This window comes from Pezoporus flaviventris, unplaced genomic scaffold, assembly GCF_033815535.1.
Source record: "Pezoporus flaviventris isolate CSIRO_AGI_PZ_B2104156 unplaced genomic scaffold, CSIRO_AGI_Pfla_v1 ptg000002l, whole genome shotgun sequence".
In the NCBI taxonomy this organism is placed as follows: domain Eukaryota; kingdom Metazoa; phylum Chordata; class Aves; order Psittaciformes; family Psittacidae; genus Pezoporus; species Pezoporus flaviventris.
The window spans coordinates 8,548,999-8,572,398 of record NW_026892550.1 but is presented as its reverse complement, the minus strand read 5'-3'; the positions used below and the strand labels follow the sequence as shown (position 1 = coordinate 8,572,398).

Below are 23,400 nucleotides of genomic sequence, written 5' to 3'. Positions count from 1 at the left end.
TAGAAACATCCTGCTCCTTATGGACCTACCCTAGAAGGGGAGCACTCAAACAGGAAAATATGAAGACATGAGTCCTCTCAAACTTGAGCTTCAGCAAAAGTAGCTTGTTATGTACAGAGCATACATCAGGATATACTCAGCAATCAAACAAAATCTAGAGATGGTGTCATATTGATAACAGTGGTAGATAAAGGTTTTTTTTTGTCATGATAGCAATGAATTAAACTCAAGTTCTTGCTAGCCAGCATGTGATCTGGCCCTAACACATTTGTGAAAAGGGCAATAAGGAAGACATAAAAAAAGTCTGAAATAAAGCCATACTATGTGAAAGAAGGCATATGTTGCAGTTTGTGAAGTTGGTAAGAACAGCTAAAAATTTACTTTTACCTGAAGTGAAAGTGAAGAAGTTGGTAAAGAATTTTGATGGTACAAAGTAAGAGTCCCCTCTGGGTTCTTTGCAAACTGATGGACCTAAGAATTGGTTCATGTACAAAACACTCTGCAGCAACATTCTAAACAAGCCTCCTGCTAATATCAGGTACAGACAAGATAGGAAGGTTTTGAAGAAAATTATACCAGGCACATTTTGTAACCCAATAGTGGCAATGCATTGTTGCCAGCAAATACTTTGGCATTACATACCACGTTTGGAATTTGTACATTAAAATGGACATATACCAAATCCAAGGGGTGTGTGTTGTCAAAGGGATGATCTAAGTATTTGCGGTTGTCATTAAAGTTGCCTAGTATTTCCTAATATGGGACTTACTTTTCATTTGCTTATAAGTCTGACTGGCTTTAGTTTGGTGAAATTTAGACTGAATTTTTGTGTTGCTTATCTGTTATGTGAAAGGAACATATCATCAAAGACTCATTTGTAAGACATACCTAAGAAGCTGAACCAAGTTGTACAAGCAGTGTCAGTGTTAAGTTTTGGCAATTACCACTCCAGTATTTTTGGTCCATATCTCTGGGACAGGAGTGCTGGAATATTAAGAGCTGAGTAAACATGTCTGTGCTGGCCCACATGAATTGAGCTCTGAATCAGTTATTTCTGTGCCTTGTTCACCAAAAAAAATGAATCCTGGAGGCCTCTATCTGCTCAAGTGAACTCCTGTGCCTGAGGCATTCCCTGTTCCTTGAGAAGGAAGTGCTAAATCCTGTGGATCTCTCCTCCTGTGTTGTACATGCTTCACCCTCCCATGCGCATGTGGCAATAGAAGTATTATTTGTTTTTTCTTCCCTCTCCTTCCTCCAGCTCCTAAAACTGGAGACTTGAGTCTGATGGTATTTTAGCCTATCTTCTGAAGAATATATCCTTTCCTGAACGTTTATTCTTTTGACACAAGACAGTTATGTAGCTGTCGTATTACCTCTTTAATCTTTCCCATGAAGTACAATTGAAAACAAGTGTGGTTTTATTGTCAACAGATAACATGTTGGAGCTCAATTTCAGTGGCTTTACTTACCATGTACATTAGCATCTAACTCCAGAAGCAGCCCTACTGGATTCGTTGGGTTTGCTCATAGAGTAAGAGGTCTCTCACCATAAGTGAATGCAGAGAAGAGGTTCTCTAGCACTTGACCAGCCAGAAGATCTGGCAAGAAAAAAAAATCGTGTTCATTATTTCTGTCTGATTTTTGACTTCTGGCAAGTTCTGTTAAAGCTACTGGGAATTCATAGGAACAAGAAAAGAATAAATACTGAGGTAGTATATCAAGATTTGGCTTCTCTTGGTAAGGGAAAACAGACATTCTGATGCTAATAGCTCAGCACACTGCAAGTACAACAATGCACAGGCCATGTGAGCAGTTATGTGCATGGTTGACCAAACAAATATAATTGTGCTCAGTCAACCTGATGAATGGTGACACATGACGTGTTCCTTTCCAGCAAGACACGATGTGCGGTTTCATCATGCCCCATTGCATGGGCCAGTAATCAAATGCTTTTGGTATAGAAAATCAAACAGTTCTGTTGTAAATATTAAGGAAAATACACTGCAGCTATATTTCTGCTTGATATTTTTTGCATCCATTTTTCTGTCAGGTGAAACTTGCTTTGTTTTATAAACCTCAAATCACTATCCAATTGAATATGCATTGTCATTTAATAACAATTTTAGTGTTTCCAATTGAATATGCATTGTCATTTAATAACAATTTTAGTGTTTTCTATTTGCACCTTGATTTCTTAGTTTGTTTCTTTTTTCTTCAAAGCGTATAAGAAACCAGAAGACTATATTTTGTTTTCAGTAAGTCTTCAGTGACTTTATTTGTATTTTTGGAACATGTATGTACAAAGATTTAGAGGTCTCTGTGAACACAAAGCTCTAACCTGTGTTCATAGAGATGATAAAAATTCAGTAGATGCTCCTATAAACATCCAGTTACATCCGTGTATCTACTTGCATGCATAATTATGTGTACAACATTTAAAAAATCATTCACAATTGCGGTTACTCCACAACTGACAAAATGGTGTTCATCTTAATGCTTCAGGAGTGTGCTTGGCAGTATGTCCATTAGTATAAAATGTAGGTAGCAAGTTTATGATTGCAAAACCACTTCAGTCACCAGATAGTTGAGAAAGCTGATAAACTGTAGACAGTATAGGCACCACCTTGGTAGCAAGAGTACCTAAATCTGTCTATGTCAACTGTCTGTCTACTCAACTGTTGGAAGCATACCTGCTCTTTGGGGACCTAGAGAGCCATCTTTTGCTTGATTTAATTTGTTTGGGTAGGGATTTTTCATGGAAAAGGTATAGAAAAGCAATATTTCCATGCCATAGTCCATAACCAAGCTGAAAAGAAGAATGCTAGAATCCTCTTGTATTTTCTTTATGACTAGGGGAGTGTTGTTAAAAGCCTTAAAATAACCAGTGTTTTTCAAAGAATCTTTCTTACTGCAAAACTTTTGTCTGCAGCAAATCAACAAGCTCCAAAACTTGCATTTTGCTTAATTTTCTAAGCAAAGTAATTTGGCTCAAACTTCACACAGAGATATTTTCAAAATGCTAAGAGAAACTCATAATTTTCAAGATTAGAATCATACTACACCTTCAGGACACTACTATTCCTCTAATACTAATAGAAAAGGTTTCTTTTGTATGTAGGGTATTGAGTTCAGTGTTAAAGTTCCTCATGTTGAAAATAGTCATAATGGTGTTATTGTGATTGAGCTGTATACAATCAGGTGTCTTAGTTGAGTCTCCGTATTGTTGCTGTTTGTATCAGGATAATAGAATTTGGATTTATTTTTCCTTCAGTAATTTCCCAGCCTGTTTAAGAATATGCTGATGCATTTTACATTTTACGCAGTCTTAATACTTTTCTTCTAGATTATTATACAAACCCAATGTGAAGTTCATTATCTGCAAGGTTTTGAGTTGGTGCTATTTTGCATAGATATTAATGGGTATGGTCTTTGCAGGAAACTGATTTTACAGCAGAATTAGAAATTAGAAACAGCAACAAAAATGATGCTAATTCCTAGTAACTCAGTAAAGGGTTTGCCGGAGTTAGACTTTTCATGGGCTTTTCTAGCAAGTGTTTATATTCAGTGGTTTATTTTCATAGCAGAGCTCACTGAGAAGAACTTGGTGTCTTCATTTTTGTTATTCACACAAGTCCTTCATATCCTACTGTGAACCTGAAGGGACATCATCCTCCCAGTGCCTTCTTTTTTTCCCTCTTGCTATTCTAAAATGGTGTTAAACTGAAGGATGTGCTCAGTGGATTGCTGGTTGATCTCAGGACTTTGTGTAACTTCCCTGTCAAACGACTAAGTTTTCTCTGGAATTTTGGTGGACAAAATAGGTTTAAAATTTTTTAATCTATTTCAAAACCACACTTCAGCCAAACTTTACACTTCTGTTCCATCCTCCTTTTACAAATACCTGCTGAGATGGAATCTTATTTTTATTTCTTCGATGTTTTGGGCCTTTTTTTTCCTGCCACCTTGATTAAAAATGCCAAACGGCAACAAATACTTGTCTCAGACTGTATCTGCACAATATTTTTTAGTAATTATGTAATCTGTCTGATTACATAGGCTGATTATAAAAGCAGGTGTTCGTATCAATTACATAAAACAGCTTCCCTTTTGCAAATAACTGTCATGAAGGGGCAAATGTGCTCTCACGCTGGTTTAATTCCAAAGTCACTCTATTAAAATGAATGGACAGTCTTTGGATTTCAACCAAGACAAGGTGTTTAGTGAACAGTTCAGATGACAAACTGACAGCCATATGTATCTGGTATCTTACTGTATAAATATTTTTTTCCCCAGGTGTTCTCATACAGCCAAAGAGAATGTTTCAGAGTGATTGTGCAGAGGTCATTACCTGAGATACAAATTAAAGAAAGGAGCTTTGTAAAGTGGAATTTTTGTTTGTTTGATTTAAAGAGTGGGAATTTGAGGTCTAGTATAAACAAAGCATTTAATTTTGTTGATATTAATGGCACTGAAAATTTTCTTGGAATTAGGCCCCAGGCAAAAAATACAGCGTATCTCAGGAGCACCATTTATTTGCTGCAGATACCTCTGCAGTTCCTAATGTGGGTAATGGTCTTCCTTGACAGCTGCATGCCTTTCTTCAGTTGAAATATAGTTCCATTAACATAGAGATGCATTGAGGTTCCTTGGATACTAATGGTGTCCCAACATCTCCTGATAAGACCTGAAGTATTCCTACCTCCCCCGTAGGAGATTCATTTGCTGTGATGCTGAGTAGAATGGTGTTAGTCTGTCTCTCACCAGTCCCTCTTGGTCTTTGGGTTTTTCTGTTTCATGCAACGAAATACATTTTTACATGCAGTGAACCCTAATCTAAGAAATAAAGTTGCATCAGTTTGAAGTTTTACTCTACATTACAGTGTTTATTTATGTAACAAGTATAGACAGTATAGTGTTAAACAGACAATTAGTAGAGATCTGGGGAAAAACCAGCAAGCCAGCAAAAACATGTCAGTGTAAAAATGATGTTAGAAATCTACAGTACTATCACGTGTAGTTTCAGCAGTGTTCTCTCTTAAGAGACTGCTGTAGTGGCCTCTTCTAGCCTTAAGAGGTAGGAATCTGTGATTTTTATAGTTAGGAAAAAGGCAGCAATTGTTATATATTTTTAAGTCAAGTACTTCTAAAAATTGTTTGTTGTCAATAACTTAATGCATAACTGACTCAGCTGTTTACATATGGGTTGCAGTCTGCCTTTTCAATCAATTCCTCCAACAAACATAAGCCTTATAATAGATATATTTGAGGACTGTCTGGTGCTCAGAGTTAATACTAAGGCAAGGCAAAGCATTTTGTGATTTTGTTGCAGGGCTTCATTGTCTTTATTATATCACAGAACGAGAGATAAAGGGTTCCAACTTTAAGGTTTTCAAGTTACTTGACTTTTTAAGCATGCTCTGCATTTGAACAGGAGCACTGCTTAATGCTATTTATTATATTGCAATCCAAGTTCATTGCACTAAACCCAACACTCTCATTATTTGAGCACAGCTGAGTTGATTCTGTTGTCTAATCTGTGAATTCATAACCTGCTATACAAATGATAGCTTATCAAAACTTGATTAAGAGGTAGAGACTGGGGAGGCTGGATAGGAATCTCAAATGCTACACCTTTTGAACTCTCCCTTGAAAACCCTAGCAGCAAATAGCTGATAGTTGTAGGTTGCCATCACAAAGGCTTGAACAGGCCAGTGGTGCACATCAGTGTCAGCTGTGTAACAGCAGTGATACCTGCCTCTCAATTACACTTGTCTCTGAAGTTTCATGGGTACATACTACCTTCATAAAACATACTAAACATGAATATTCCATGCACAGAGCTCTGTAAAAAGTTGACTTTTATATGACGGTGAGTTGGAAAGTTACAGATGGAGGATCTGTGAAGGGGGGTGAAATTCAGAAGAGAAAAACACTTTAATAAATCTTAACTTTTGACTCTAATGGTTGATGATTTGACTATGTAACTTTAGGTAGGTTTGAGTTGGAATAAATGTCAAATATAATTCAGTTCACACAGCAGTGTGAAAAAAAACTGTTACTTCTCTAGGAGAAAACCTGACAGCCCAGCTTTCTTAAAGGGCTTTTCTGTCTTGCTCGTTTGTTCTCTCTTTTTAATGAAGGCTTTCACAATTGACACTTCCTTAACAAAAGGTAACACAGGTCATTCTATTAAACAGAATATTCTTCCATCAACGACATCACAGCTGTAATATGAGATCAGAAACTATTATTTCTCTTTCATCTGATAAGAATGAGTTGTTACTCATAAGAATAGTATGGTGTTATGATGTCTGCAGACTGCAGGTGCTTGATATTAATGGCACATGTTAAGAAAAAAGGTATTCAACTGCTATTAAAAAGAACGATAAATAAATCTATACATAAATGTGGTTCTTGAGTGAAACAACAAAGGGACTACATTAATACCCAGTTCTGCAGCAGACTTCACACTTACAGAATCCTTATGGGAATGGATCTGCGGGATGGTGAGAGAGGAGAGAAAGAATCAGAATTGCTTAATGCCTCTGATTAAGATCAGCTTTTCAAGAGCTTAGAGTATCGAGTTCTGAGATAATTGGAAGATGTACTCACGGGGGCACAACAGGAGTTGCTGTATGCTCAGCATTTTTGAAACCCATGCCTTTGTTTGCATGCTTCAATAGAATATTTTCTGAAAGCTGGTCTTTTTCTCCATCAGTTCACAACATGGAGAGCAATGGTAATATTTTTCCCTTGTACTTCAGTCTATTTTCTTTTCTGCATTACAAATGATGGTCAGGATTTGTCTCCCATTATTTGTGGCCACATTTCTGATCTGCTGTGGTTGAAACAGAGCCATAAAAGTATTCAGGAGTCCTTCAGGTCCATCTGTTGTATTTTAGCCTTCTGCGGCAGGATCAGTCCACTTTTAATTGCTGGGGATTTCTGAGAAGACAACAGTATGTGTACCAGTCAAAGTTAGGAAGAATGGGAGTGTTGGATTTGCTTCTGATAGGGGAAGGACCAAACCACGGTGGGCTGAAAAAGGAACTTTCGCTCCAAGTGCAATAAAGAAAGGTTCAAAAGCAGGGAGAGAAAGGAAGAGCCAAAGCAGAAAGTTGTAGGAGCTGGAAATGCTTTTGACAAGTGATTCAGGAAGCATCTATTTTGTCAATAATTCAGCCGTGTTGAACCAAGCTACCTACAATGCCACTCCTTGTTGAATGTTGGGATATGAGTTAAGTCAGCATTGTACTGAAAATAAAGCAATAAATGTGTCTGAATAGCAGGGAGCTGGGTTGAACTACTAAGGGCCACTATGGAAACATAAAAAAGATTTGTCCTTGTAAAATCTAGCAAGTTCTGTTCTGGATGAAATTAAATAAGCAAGACTGACAGATAGTAAAGACATGATGGAGGAGAAAAGCACCTGTATTTTTCTCGGGTAAGACTGAGATTCAGTTTTTATTTGTTACAGAAAACATGGCAAATAGAGATTGGTGAAAATTGAATTATTTGTGGATAGAGTAGGAATTGTGAAGAAAAATCTTTCCTATTATTGGCAATGGTTTTTTTTTATGCTTCTCTTGAGGTGATTAAGAAAATAATTTTGGTAGTCCAGTTTGAAGATAAATTTTGACGTTTTCCAATCATTCCTTAATTATAGTTGTTTATGACTTGAGAGAAGCTGGCTGTATGGGGTGTGAGTAATGATGATATCCCCTGTGATTACTCAGAAGGCAGCAGGACTTATAAGGTCTCCTGCAATTTTTATCTACATGAATTGTACAAAAGCCACTCTGAGATATAGTATTTCTCAAGCAGCCAAATACTGTTCTTAAAGGGTTCTTAAAATTACTCTAGGAAATATATTTTGTATGCAGATAAAACCAAAATAACTTAAATCTTAGAATTATGTATACTGCTATATTTCTCTGTCCTATTTTGCTGCCATGGTATGTATTTCCTCTTGCAGTGTAAATCTGTAATACTGCTTTGAAATAAGAATCTTGACTTCTTGAAGTAAGAAACTTGACTTCCCTTCATTTTAGCAATTTGTATTTTTACAAGATGACCATTTCAGAGTAGAAGGCTATGGGGGGGTGGAAGACTATGGTACACAATTAGTGCTTTCCTAATTGCTATTCAGAATTGAATAGATTGAATTCAGGATGGCTACTGGGGAGTGAGGGAGACAAATATTCTGATTATTCAGCAGGATTTGCAAATCACTCATTTATTTGCAATGGGACTCCATGGGTCTTGAACTCCTGCTTTATCCTATTACGCCAAAGCCCAATGGGGAAACTTGTCTTTGCAGAAGACAAAAGTTTCTTGTGATTTGGTCTAAGGGAACACTAAGAACTGCCAGCAGCCTATTTGTCTTCCATCTGCAAGGGACACTCTTGACCTTGTATTTTCCAGAGTGTGTATATTGTAATAAAACTTCAGACTGAGACTGAAGTTCCTCCTTGAAAAATATTTTCAAGGATCTCTCTGTGATCAGGCTGTATCATTCCATTAATTCAAATAAACAGATACGGAACTCAACATCCAGAAACATCAGTAACTCTTAGTGAAGATGGAATGACCTTTTTTTGGAGGAAAAGTATGGTTTATACTGACATAGAGTCAGTGTGATTTTACATGGTGTGGCTTTTGATTCCTTTTTTGAGTGAGTCAAGTATGGTTCATTCAGAATTTGTAATATAATGGCGAATGCTGTGATTCTGCTTTTTGTTTAGAGTGGTGAGACTGCTAGTAGTAATTACTAGGTCTAAAAATATGTACATTACCTAATTTGCAGATCAGGAATTGGGGAGGGATGGGATGCTAGTACAAGTGTTAACTTTTCACACTGAATTGAGTACCCCTTGATAATATGAAAGTCACGGAAGACTGGCGTGCTATAGAGGATAAACCAGCTCCAAGGCCTGAATTCTTATACGTCTGAAAGCCAAGACATCCATCACAAGCTGTTTTACTTTAACAGATGGTCACAGCAAACCTGATTCTGCAACCTCCTCTTACATAAGAAAGGATTATTTACTTCACTAACACACTGCATATATTAGATAAGAAGAAGGACTCTATGGACCCCTAACTTCAACTCTTTGGGGTTTTTAAGATCAAAGAGATCTGGACTTCATAGATTTAGCCACAATTTTTATACCAGAAAATGAAATTGAACCCGATTTTATAGCAAGGATTTTATTTCTCAGGGTAAATATTTGTATATGTTAGACTGAGCTTCAGCAGGTTTAATGGTCTTCATGTTTGGCTCTGTCCTTTCTAGAGGGAGCTAAGAAGTTGAATGAGTGGAGATTACATTTAAATTAAGGAAAATCTGCTTTTGAGACTTCTTTTGACAGCACAGATGACGTTTCTTTTTCTTTACTGTACTGTTTGTTTCCTTGTTCAGTGTCTACTACTATTTTGATCTACATTATGTCCATTACAACAACAGTTTTACATTAAATGGTCAAAATCCCAGCAAGGAAAATGAGAAGCCCACAGGATGAAACCTGTTTGGTTTTTATTTTGGAGAAGAATAAGTAGAGATGTTCTAAAGTGCTTACAACATAGGAGAGTTTAACATTAAGTTTAATATTTTAATTCCATCATCATAGTCCTACAATGCATATAAGTATTACCTTCATTATAAAGCACAGGTAGTTGAGTTAAACACCCCTCCAAATCTTACAGTGAATTGCTGAGAAACCTCATGACTCTCTGCCTTGGTTTGCTGCCTGACCATCACAGCCATGCTCTTCTTGGGATCTAGGAGTCATCTTCAGGTGAATCCTGTTAAACTACCAGTGTAGGAGTTCATTGTAATGTACTGGTCTGTGGCCAGGGAGGCATTTTTGTTGTTCCTTTTCTGGAGTGTAACTTTCAGCAGAGAGGTTGCAGAGTTCCATCTCAAAACGCAGCAGAGTTCGCATAACTTTAGGGTCTTGTGTTGAGGGAGGAGGCTTTGTGAGCCTGTAATTTTATTACAAATCTTATACTGAGAAAAAGCTGTGTGATTCCTGCAGCTGTGATCTCTGTTTGTGGAGTGCCATGTGCTTTGGGAAAACAGTTACCATACCTTGTCAGCTTGCATTATGCTACAGCATTCACAGCAAATTGTTTTGTTACCATCACTGTATTGTGAATGAATCTTTTGAAGGTATGGGGGGGGGGGTTCCCTTATATTTAACAAAGTGAGTATGGATTAATAAAGATCACAGCTGATTATTTTGCCTAAAAATACAACAGCTAGGTTTAGGAATAGATACAAATAATACGATGCATTCATAAGTTCTGAAGGCAGAATACTGACATAAAACCAAACTGTTTTTAATTATATGAGAATTTAGAGTACCAGAGGATCAGACATTGCTATCGTGCTATATAATGGGAACTAATGACTATCAAGTGCTTTCCCAAGGTGCCCAGATCTGATGAAGTTACAGGGCAGCAGAGAAATTACTTGAGCCACAACTTTTGATGGAGATGCTTGTATGAATATTCAAATCACCTACACTTCTCATTCTCCTTCAGTGATAGTTGTCAACTTGCAGTGTCACTTACATGTGAATAATGGGGAGGAGTCAAAATATGTTCTTGGAGGTTTGAAGAACAAAATACATAAACTCCCAGCATGCGATGAATCTTGGACACTCATGACAATACAAACTTGAAGTGCATAAGAACATAATTTGTATCCCATGAATAGTTCCAAAGCATTGCAGACATGTGAAGATTGTGTCCACATTGATTTTATTGGTTAAAAATAACTTCTGGTTAATAGGTTATGATGTAGACATATGGAGAGGCTGCAAAATTTAGCTTTTTCACTTCTTTCTGTAAATGTCTCAAAGTGAGGCAGACTTTATTCAATGGGACTGTTTTATTGTAGAACTAGTTTTAGTTGGAAACCAAATCTGCACTGTATTGAACCATACTGCACTATGTTGAGCCATATGGCCCCAGTTCACTGAACAGTGTTTCTCTCTTGTAGATACAGGTTTAATACTCCATAAGCAGCTCTGGCCTAAATCTGAAATCTCAAATTCTCTCAAAACCTGAAGACTAAACATAGTAAACAAGATTATTTTTTTTATATATGTATTAGGAGAATACTGGAGGTTTCTGTAAGTACTTGTACTGGTGACTTGTGCCCTGAACAGGGGCTGCTGAACAGCAGAGGGACTTTAAAGTCCCCCAGTGTCACCAAGAGAGAAAGATGGGAACCAAATGAGCAGATCTTACCTAGGCTTTGACAAGTTGGCTATGTTGTTGAGAGTTTGCAGGGATTTACCATTCCCTGGAATTGTAAATGGGCCACTCCAAAAACATAGCTTCAACTTTGTGTTTCATCTTGTTTTAAGTAGCTGTTGGCAATGTGATATTTCTTAGTCGGAGCTTGTTTTCCAGGTGAATAGCACAGCTTCTCAACGGCTTGCAGTGATTGCTGTCAGTTAGCATGGTGCCACAACAGGTTATTTGGGCATGAACCTCCACTGTTCTCTTTTGATCTCTTCCTCCTTTGTTGCAGTGATTATAATACCCTGAATCCCATCTAACTTTTCATTAATGCCCACTGCTGTGGTTGTTTGCAAAGTCACATTCATAGCTCCAGGATGTTTTCTGTATATGATGGTGGAAATGAGGGCATTGTGTAGCTCATTTGAATTATTTTGCTGTAAATATTTGATGTCTCTTTAAAAATTGCCAAGTTTTCATTTAGGGGTTAAAAAAAGTAGAAGTGAGCTCAGAAAACAGCAGTCTTCAGCACTCGGTGTGACCAGTCTGGTTTTTTGCAGCTGTATTTATTTATTTTTATCATGGTTGCATCTACAGACAAGGGTATGATTGAGCTCGGCACTGCCCAGATGTGAAGCAGAGACTGTCTTGCCCTGGGCAGCTTGTAATCAGGCTGACAGAAAAGTGGATGTGCTGAAGGTGTCTGAAAACTTAGCTAGGAGTCTAGGCATGCTCACTGAGGTGGGATCCTTTTGCTGCATTGTTTATGTTTCTATACTATTTCTTCATCCCCAGTCATCACCTTGATTTATACAGCTAAAGCTCACAGAAATCTTGATTTAGGTCCTTTGGTTCTGTATAAATATACGATATTGTTTAGTCATAAAAGACAAATTATTTTGCAGACCACAGAGGTCTGTTTAGAGGCAATTTGGGAAGACGAGCTATCCTCCAGAGCAATCTTTCTCCTTGAATGAGGTTTACTTTTTTTCTGAGTTTGGGGTATTTTGTGGGGCTTGTTGGTTTGGGCTTTTTGTTGGTCGGTTTGTGTTTTTTTTCTTGGTAAATGTAGCATCTTTGATGTCTTTTAAGTCCCACGGGCCCGCCCGTTTTCAATAGCAATCAATGAGTTATAGTTTATGCCTTTACAAACTTTTTCTTGTCTGCCTATTAGTCTTCTCAAAGAAACGCTTAGGAGCAAGCTGATGAAGCAAGATAGATTTGACTGAGACACTGTTGGGCAAGAGAGTAAATGACCCACTTCCATTCTTCCTCCACCCTCCCCTTTTTTTTTTGTTCTTTTTCACCTTCCTTCCTTCCTTCCCTGCCTGTCACCGAACTGTTTAACTTACAATAAATTATCAAGAACTGTTAGTAAATCAGCTTGCGACCTGGGATGGGCTGTTGATTATTGTGTGATTTCTATTTACATTTCTGGAATGGGCTGCAGTCTCAGGAGACTGCTTCTTTCAATAAACTCACTTGTAGAAAGGACAAAAGGCCATTTTTTTTTTCTGGATATAGATTATACTGAGAGGTTTTAATTAAATTTAAATTATGTGAAAGAGACTTTTCATAACTCCTACTGCTTCTCTTTTTCTAGCTCATCCTTTATGGCTAACTCACGCCACTCAGCCTCTGCCCAGTTAGTTGTGTTTTTAAGAGCATTACCTCAAATACAATCGATATAAAAGATCAAAAACCTTCTTATGCTTTTGATCAGTGGCTAGCCATGGTCCATGGCTTCAATGGATTAAAACATAAGAGGTGAAGGACAAGGTGTCTTGGAAAGTGCACTAGCAAGGATTTTATGAACATAAGCAAGTATGCTATGCTGTTTGCAGCACTAATACTAACAGGGGACAAAAATGTAAATTAAACATTTCTAATTAGAACTGATGCTAGAAAATCAAGGGTGGAATCTCATCCTTCTAATGTAGGAATCTGTGATCCTGCCTCATCAAAATGTTGGGGTCTTGGACTTTACCTAGGCATCTAGCTTTTTCCAACAAAATAGATAGACACCTCTGAAAAAAAAAAAGCCCAATGGGCAACCCAGCCTTCCTAGCTTCAGTGCCTTCTCTTTGCTGTGGATTGTTAACAGAACAGCATTTGTGGAGGACAGTGAGGTGGTGGTTGTAGCCATATAGCCTGCCCCTTAGCGCAACAAGTGATCTGAGAAGCAAAGGAGAAGGAAAAACAGATAAGCTGAAATTCTTATCTATGAATAAGTACATGTCCATTTGAAAGGAAAGAAAGGGAAAGAAAGTAAAAGCATGCAACTTTCAAGCCAAAGAGCTATGTTCTAATGCAACATCTGTGCAGTATCCATCTGGGTCTGTCAAACACTGAAACTGTGAATCCCAGAACGATACCTAATTACCAGCTGAGATTAATTGTTTTTATCCTACTTGTCTAACCCAGGTTATTTAAGACTGCCTGTTCAAATCTGAAGGTATACAGGTCTGTGTTCTGTTTGCTGTGTATGTGCATGTCAGTTGAAGAGTAGATTTAATCAAAAACATACACATCTGCACAGCTGAGATTAGAAATTGGCTCTGGAGCAGTAAGGCATTCTTCCCTCATGGGAATTAACTCCAAGATACTGAGACCGCTGGAAGCATCAGTACAGTGTGGTCTTAATGTACAGTAAAGAGATAAAATATATTATTGGCAGGGGGTTGGAACTAGATGATCTTAAGGTCCTTTCCAACCCTAACTATTCTATGATTCTATGATTCTGTCATTGGAAGTGGATGGTGCCTTAAACTGGAAGTTTGAAGTTACATTGCAATAGGTGGGGATTTTTGGATTTTGTTTAGTTTGGAGTTTTTTGGTTTTTTTGTTTGTTTGTTTGTTTGTTTGTGGTTGTTTGTTTTGTTTTTCCCATGGCAGCAGGTATTTATATGAATGCTCTTTTTATTAATACTTTATTAATACTTATTTTACTGACAGCATTGGAGGAGAAGGGGGTGTTGATTTCTAAGAGGGAGGAGTTGTTTCTTTGTTTACTCCTAAAGTGTATTTTGTTGATGTGGGGCTGTTTCCAGTAGCCCCGTATTTACTTCCAATATGCTTTAAACATATTTCATTTAAACAGTGAAAAAAAGTGTAAATAATATGGAGATTCTGAGGATAATGGCAGACAGGGTTTTTTTTCCCCCCTTTCTTTGTTGAAATACAGATGGTTCCTGCCAATATACCTTCTTCAATATTTTGTTCCCATTCTTGAATTTCTCTGGTTTTTTAGTTCCTCTGCTTCTCTTTTAAAACCACCTGTAAGCACATATTTTTATTCACATCTTGTTGGTATTGATGTGAAATGTAGAGCAACTGTGATGTATGTAAAGTCTCACATGACATTCATGTTACAGCCTCAAGAACCATTGCAGAACCTTGTAAGTGCCAGCACAGTGGTAAGACTAATGTTTTGTTTGGATTCTGATTTAGATGAGGTCAGTCCCAGGGTCTGTAAAATGGTCAGTTTGCCAAAGTTCCAGCTGACTGAGAACAGAATTGGTACTCCAAGACTAACCTCGGTCTGCTGTTTTTAGAACTCTCTGTGGCTGTAGTTTTATAAGGGAAGAGAAACAATATCACTTGAATTTTCTTTTTCAGTATCAGCCATAATTCATAGCTGAATCTCTAGCAGCTCCTGAAATCTTCCTAGCTGCCTTTTGTGTCTGTAAACATCCGCAGTCAGGATTCGCAGTCTCCCAACTTCTCATTTTCAGAAAAAATTATGTTAAAAAAGATAAAAATCCCCTGGATTAATTACAAACTTTTCATGAGGATTAAATGTTAGTGACAGTGAGAGAAAGAAGATTAGTAGAAATGTTTGTGCATTCATTTAATTTTCTTTCCTATTCACTCCTCAACTTTTCATTAAAATGTTCTGAAAAAGAGCCAAAATAACACGCTTGGGAACAAATATAGAAGCAATAACCCTTGCCCCTACATTTTACCAGTTTAGCAAATGAGCAAAAGACCATTTTTTCTATTTCTGTCTTGGTTTTGATGACGTGCAGCCTTTTCTTTCTCTCATATATGAGAACGTGTACAGAATTGCCTAAGCTTCAGTAATGACAGCATTCAACTAAGATACCAAGACTCGTAGTGACACATGCGAGTTCTCTAACAACTGATCAACAAAGTCAGCATCTCTGTCCTAGCATATATATTTTTTATCTATGTGCATAAGGTGGAACAGTCCTAGAGGGAATATCCTCTCACCCTAATTCCCTCATGGGCTTTAGGAATCATGCTGATAAATTTTCTGATGCAAGTTTTCAGCAATACATTTCAGTTACGGCAAAACGATGCTTTTCAACGCAAAAAGTGTTTTAGACATCATCTTTCAAAAGCTCCAGTCACCAATCTCAAGTACACCTGATGAAGACTAGCACAATGAGTGCCAGGTATGCGCATTTACTAAAACCCTACCTCAATATAAAATGGGTACTTCAGAACTGTAAAAATCTAAACCCTGATGGAGAATGGTTTATTATCTACAGTGCTGCTAGAATCAGGCACAGCAGTACTGTACGCTTCTGAATATAAAAGGTCTATTCTTCACTGAAGTCCTTTTTCTATTAATGAGATTTGCCTTAATGGGACCAAAAATTACTTTAAAAGACATTTCCTTTCCGCTTTTTAAGAGGTTTTTTTTCCAGTCCATTTGGACTGGATATCAAAGATAAGGGGGAATCTTTCAATAGCAAGAGTTGTTATAATTAAGCTTTGTAGCCTACATAATGGAGATATGGCAAAAGTGAAAAATAATTACTGTTTTCTGAGTGCTTCCTTCTGCTTCTCTGCCTCCTTCCACACTTCAATTTTTCCCCTCAAAACCACATAATCAGTTGTGCCTTATGTATGAAAGACCTGCTCAACGCAGCTCTTTCCCCCAGGTTTGTATTTTCCCCTGTGGTCTAGGATAGAAGGGCTGTTCAATCTTTAACTATACCCAGACCTCCATTAAAGAGAGTGCCTACAGTTCTCACAAGGAAGCAGGTGCTTGCGGAAGGGTAAAGACTTTAACAACAGACTTCATAGTGCCAGCTACCCCTTTAAATACGGGAATGGGGAAATTCAAAATGCAATATGAGTCACATCTGAGAGGCTTTGTAGGTGATGCTGAGACGGTTATGATGCTAATTGTTTTCCAGTCTTCAGGAACATCTCCTAATCACTGGAGCCTTTCACAGCTTTCAATGATTTCAACCAGCTGCTTCAACAATTTTGGATGTAGCCCATCTGATTGCATGAACCTGTGTGGTTTTGCAGTGTATATACATTCCCCAAACCCCCCACCAAGTCTGGCAAATGAGATTTATTCCTTATGATTTGTAACAGAGTTAAGTACACTGATCTGCATAAGAGTGCTCTATAGAACTGGGAGTGAGAGGAATAAAGATGCTGAAGTTGATGCCTCAGCTGGCACTAAGAACATTATGGTTTGACCTTTGGCTTTGAGAACGCCAGGAACCTGTTGATTATTTGGGATTGGAGGGAACAATTTGTGCAAGGTGGGATTCCACAGGGTAACATTTTGAGATCTCCGTTTTCAAGTTTTCCCAGAAAATTCTTATGTGGCCTTATAATAGAACTGAGTTTCATAATAAAAAAACAAAAGCCACACCTGTAATATTTTTAAGGCAGATGAGGGTTTTCCTATTACACAAGACAAGGAGGTCCTGATCAATCCCATATGACTGATATTCTTAACCACCACAACTGCCTTTTCTTCCTTCGTATTTTCTCCTCATCCACTAGTTACCATTCATGTAATTTCTCTTTTAGTTTAGTGCAGTTTTGCTGCTGACAAATTAATGGCTGGAGACTAAGAACTGTTTGACCTCTTTCTTCATTAAATTAGATCAACATACATATGCAGTCATTTGTTGTGCATCCATTATCTTGTTTGGGAAGCACTGTTTTATATTTTTGCTTTATGATCTCTTCAGGCAGAATATATTTGCAGGTTTATTGGATGTCTGCAAAAATAACTTAATGAATTAGATTAGTCTGTGAATGACCAAGTTTAAAAGATCAGTATGTGCCTGTTCCTGTGTGGGAAATACTAATATTTGTGGAGATGTTGGTGAGAGAGTGAAATTTGGCCATTTCCGTTGTGCAGTCCAAACCCCTTCATTTTCTCCAAGACCCACAAATGTCCTTATTTTATGGACAATATAAAACCTGGTTAGGGAATAGAATTGGTTCTGTGCTTCCCTACTCAAACTACTGATCTAGAGCATACCGCGAAATACTGTCCGATTTAGTTCCTGGTATACTGGAGGGCATAGTTTTAACTGAAACAGTTTGCATATGTAAATATATGAATATGATGAATATTCCGCAAAACATCTGAACATTAAGCTTTGCTTTTTTTAGATTTATGAACTATACAAAGGCTATGTTAAGTGATCACTTTTTCTGAAGAATTAGCAACAACCAGGCTAACACTGAACCTCGCAGGAAAACCAAAGGGCTCTTCTGTTTACACTTTTAACAAAAACAAAAAAGTAGTATCTGTAAGAAATAGTATTAGGATCCTTTATGTCAGCCTTAGGTACCTAATAAAGCTTGTATTCCTATCAATGTAAGGTTCAGCCTGTGCCAGAAGATCCACTGGGTATACTAAATATACTCCTTATTAATTACTTGCTTATAACGGTACCAACATATTTTTCAGAAGATAAGCAATGCATGTGTATCTTAGCTCTGCAATATGGGTGCAAGTAGCAGTAGAAAAATTAGTTATTAAAGAAAGGACTGTCTATGAAGATGCTGAATACTGTTTTTTCTCTCCCTCTGCTGTGACCTTTGGCATATTCATCCCTCATTATATTGCAGGAATACCAAGTTTGCTTAATATGTACTGGGGTTTCTTTAAATTCTTGGGCTGGCAGCACCAGTTACTGCTCTGAAATGGTTTTGAACAGAGCATTCCTCATGAAGATTCGGACTGCCGTGCTAGTCAAGTGGCAACAGTTTTTTGGTTCCAGCAGGTCGTAAATGGATGAGAGTTGTTCCCATGGACGAAGAGGTAATGACCAATTTGCTTATCCTGCCTGACAGTTCTCTAAATAAGAAGACTGAAGAATTGACCTGTAATTGGTATCCCCTAGAAAGTTGGCATAGTTAGCATCATTGAGGTGTTCGGTTATACAGGTCTGGCAGATTCAGGTATATACAGGTTGCCAACAAGTGTAACGGGGCAGGATTTTCAGGCTGGTCATCAACATCAGTCAGAATTTTTGTAGCTGGTTCTCTGTGGGCATTCATTAATATGACATGTAACAACCCTTAAGCTTGTTTCCACTATGGTGGGTGCCCTGCAGACAAAGCCAAATATTTCAAATATGTATTTCCAATATTTTAAAAGGGGCTCTTCGGGAGAAAGTAAATATGAATTCTAGAGGAAGCTGTGAATGAAAAGTAACACACTGTTCTGGGATTTGTGTACATTCACATATATATATTCCATCGATGTGCATTTATGTAATTCAGTTGCACAGAGAAGCTGATTTTCTAGCTCTTGTTAATTCTCAGTCATAAGCTAGTAATTGGAGTCACTACTAACTAACATTTGTGATGAGTGATATTGGGTGAAACTTCCAGGGATAATCTACAGGATTAAACTGCTACTTGGAAGGCATTTTATTTCACTCTCTGCTTGGAATTATCCTGGGTTGATTCTTAGATATTTTTTTACCACTGTGCAAGTAAAGTGACTATATTTCACTCTGCAGGTTTGCGATTCTTGAGTTATCAGGTCTTTCATACCATCCAAGATGAAAATCATAACCCTTGGCAGTCCACTTTGTATGTTTTATGAATGCTGTCTGGGAAGCAGCATCTCATTTACAATTGGGACCAGGTGCCAGAGTAATTTCTGTTTCAACCAAGCATACCTAATTAACACACAAATAATGTGAATTATGAAAACAAGAAAAATAGATGTTAGTTACTTAATCTGAAAAATGTTGAGGGTATGACTGCAGTACTGTTGAAGCTCTATGAATACTTCATAGAGATTGGCAGTACTGCCACAAAGAATATTTCTTTTCAAAACACAGGTAGGCATGCAGGTTTATGGGATGGTATCACTAGCAGAGTGGTGCTGCCGTGTGCCCAGCAGCCTTGTCTCCAGTTTAGCTAAGACCCTCCATCTAGGCATTAATGTAACATGTTCTTAATGGAAATTATTTGACCTTAGTGGGGATGGGTCCTAAGTTTGCATTGTTAAGATTTTGGCTGGAGTGAGTCCAGCACTCTTTAGGATTGAATCCCCACAGCCAAATTGTGTCCACTGGAGGGGACTAAACAGGTGTAGGTGGCTTGGCCTCCCAGTGTATGACTTCTGTGTGCTTAAATGAAGAGTTTCTGTGCTTTGATTTCTTACTCAGCCTGGTTTCTTCCTTCAAGGTCAGATTGGAGTGTGGAGGCATGTGAGGTGTCTTGATTTCTGACCATATGCAGGTTATAGAATTAAAAATTGGCATGTCTTATCTGTCTTACCACTTGCTGCAGAAACCTCCTGTGGCAAATGAGATGCTGTGAGTCTAGAAATTTCTTCGTGATGGACATTCTGACTTGTTTTTTCCTTTTTTTATTACTAGAGAAACAGAAAGGAAAATAAAAGCTAGAATTACAATTAGGACCAGTTGCTGAAGCTGAAAGAGACAGCACAATTGTAGTATGTTAGAAGATTGCCTTGTTTTAGAGAAAGTGCTGATTAAGATCAAATTGTCTTGAGTTTACATTTTGATTGGATCTAAACTGAGGGGAGGGGGGTTATATTTCAGACACAGTGCAAATGATGCATGTTAATATCCTGTGCTTATTGCCACTTGAAATTGCAGCATAGCTTTGAATTGCTGCCATATCTATAGTTAAGACTCCCAAGTAATCACTGTGATTATTCCAAATCTTCATGGTAGAAGTGGAAGTAGTATGATACAAAGGGTCCTGTAACCTAAGTTGTCAGAGCCTTTTTATCCTTTGGGGCTCAGATTGTGATTCCACCCAGTAGAGGGAATGAGTAGATGTACACATTGGCCAATCATTCCTGAAAGAGAGATTAAATAAATGGATGTAATTATGTTATTTTCAGATTTATTTGGCTTTTGTGTTACCTCCTGCCTCACTAGCTTTTCCTGAAATGAACAAAAGCATGGCTTTTCTTTTTTTGGAATGCTTTAATTCATATGTTGGCACAGTGTGGTATTTTTCATTTTTATTAGAACTCCTTTTTTTGCTTTCCTTTCTGTTGATCTATAACATGCCTTATAGTCACTCATTTTATTTACAGTCCATGGGATAGTTCATCTCCTTGAAATATTCTTTTACCTTTGCTTAACTATATGAAGTTGTAAATTTACATCTGATCTGAATGTACACACATATGTTACTGTGTTTTATTTAGCTGATGGTAGATTGAGAAGTGAGGTCAGGATAAACAGTAAAATATAAAGTTACAGTTTACTAAGAAAATACAAGAAGAGTCTCACAGGAGAGAGAAATGCTCTGTAAAAAGTTGTTTAAAAGAAGCTTAAATGAAATTTAGATGTGATTAAAATCTGTTCTGGTTTTTGGATATGCAATTGTTCAAGCGAGTAGTTGTTTATTTTGAGTTCAAACCCTCAGCAATCACTGTTAGTTGGCTCTCCAGATAGTACATCCCAGTTGCATCCCTTCATCAGTTGCTAGCAGGAAGGTTTTGCTATTTGTTCCACTTGCAAAGTAAATAAAACTTGTCATGGAAACATTTAAAGTGGCTACAATATTTACTCTGTAATATTTTCCTCAATAGGTAGTGTTAGCCAGCAGGCAAAGCTGAGCACCCAGTGTGTTAGCTGTGGGTAGCAAATCTGTATGCTTGGCACATAATGATCAGTTTAAACTATTGAAATATAAATCAGAACATTGAGTGAAATTCAAAAACATTTCATTAAATGAATTATGATGTGTGTGAATAAAAGCATAGTTAGGGACTTTGCATATATGCTTAGATGTCTACAGTCTTTAGGCTATTTTTTCCCCCAATAGATTTAACTACAAAAGACACATAATATTTTTGAAGGACAGGATTAGCAAATATCACATTGTGTTTGCATTTCATTATAGCTAGCATTTTTGTTATGATTTCTGCAAGCTGTTCTTTGGTCCTCATTATGAAACCTAGACATGCCTATACTCAAGTCTCAGTAACAATGAAAACCACTCCCAAATTTATAATCCTCATTCCTTCATTATTTTGAAGCCAAAATTAGTTACTTTTGGAAGTGTAAGATTTACTGGGCCAGAAAAAGCAACACAATAGTGCTGTAGTCCAGAGATTAATGTTCTGTACAAGTGCAGTTCATTCCTTTTGTGGAGTACATGACATACTGATTCCTTGTCTTAGTTGTATACGTTTTTTAAAACATTAACAGGATAGAATGAAGAGATTGGTATTTACAGAAAGTGTTATTTGGACTAGAAGACTGTATCCAAAGCTATTAGGCTTTCTATATTGAATTACTACCATACTGCTTCCAGTGATGCAGCATGGAGGTATTTGTTCACACTGCAAGCTAAGCATGGGTTTCAGGACCAGCTTTGTGCTTGCATTAAAATATGAGGACATGCATGGACACAGGCATCATCAGGAATTGTGGAGCTCCTGTTGCAGTCTCGCTTGTGGAGTTTGGTTTAGCATAGGACCTTGTCTTTCTTTCTGTGATCTGGTGAGGAACCAAGAGGAATGAGCACAGATAGTTTGTGCCCCTTTATTTCTAAGGTAAACTAGATATTTTGAGCATGAGTTGCAGATGGTAGTGTGGCAAGGAAAGTACAAGTCTCCATGCTGGGCATAAATGCTTCTTCATTCATCCTTGCAATGCAAGCAAAAGGACAGGGCAGCACATACAAGCCACATTCAGTTTTAGGTTGGTGCTGTTCCCTCTTGCAGAAAACCTGCCAAATTAGTGTGTTACAAGAATCTTTGAACCTCTGTCTATGCCACCAACAGCATATGTGGAGCATGTACAGTAATAAATTAAACAGATACTGTCTGAAGAGATGGGAAGCCATTGCATACAGTAGGAATAAAGGATGGCATTTGTGATAATCTCATTTATAGAGGCTTTCCAATAAAAATATTATTTCCTACTCTTGGGTGATGTGTATCATTAAAATAATACAAGATCACAGCACAGCTATAGGCTATTATCTTGCACTTTCTTCTGACCTAGTCACACAGCTAACAGAAGCAGATTTGGCTTCACATAGGCTTTAATGTGGGGTTGCAGCAGTGGGCCATTGACCCAGGACTATGTGCAATTCTATGTCTTGTTCAGCAATGTGCTTCAGTATGTGCCCCATTTGAAGTATATGAAAGCTATGCAAAAATTAGTGCAACTGTGTATGTGCTTCAATTACAAGTGCACATGCTTAAGTAACCTGTCAAATTAGAGCATCTACAAATATTGTATTTATAGTTTTTCCCCCAAGACCAATTGCACTAAAAGCTCAGTCCAGCTGTCATATCTGTGTAATTCATTAGAAATTTCAAACTTCTAACTTCAGCTTCACTCTAAAAAAGTGTCTACATAAAAATTATACTGGTTTGTCTAATATATTTCATTCTCTGTATTCTCATTATTGTAATTCTGTTTGCATAACTCATTGCCATTTACCTCTGTAAGCAGTTTACAGTCACTGTATCATGGCGATCAGTATTCTGTGGAGTTTTCTCCACAACAGAATATTTGTTGAATATCCTAAAAACATTTTGAATTCAGGCTTTATTTTTTTTTAATTGTTTTTGAAGTACAAGCCAAATAGACCCCAGCTGGTCTTTGAAAATCCATGTTTTGTTTCTAGGTTACTAACTGGGTCTGTTTGATCTGGAAGGACAATAAAAAAATGGATCCTCATATTGGCATTTTTAGAGCCATACCATAACATGTTGGCCGGCTGCAAAATGTGAAGAAGTTGAAAAGAGTAAATTCTATTTAAATTATGTGGGGAAAACTTTTTTGTTGCTGAAAGCCTGACACAAAGTTCACACAAGGAGACAGCTCAAGCTATTGCTGTGTTTGAGTTAAGGCACTGTTTGGGCCTGAGAAGGAAATACAAGCAATTGATTGGCATATTTTT

General features: G+C 37.5%; 1 protein-coding gene across 8 annotated transcripts in view; it reads left to right on the top strand.

Annotated features, from left to right (window-relative positions):
* The window catches only part of SORCS2 (sortilin related VPS10 domain containing receptor 2), a 546,630-nt gene that overhangs the window by 409,326 nt on the left and 113,904 nt on the right, over nucleotides 1-23,400 (top strand). The window lies entirely within an intron of this gene.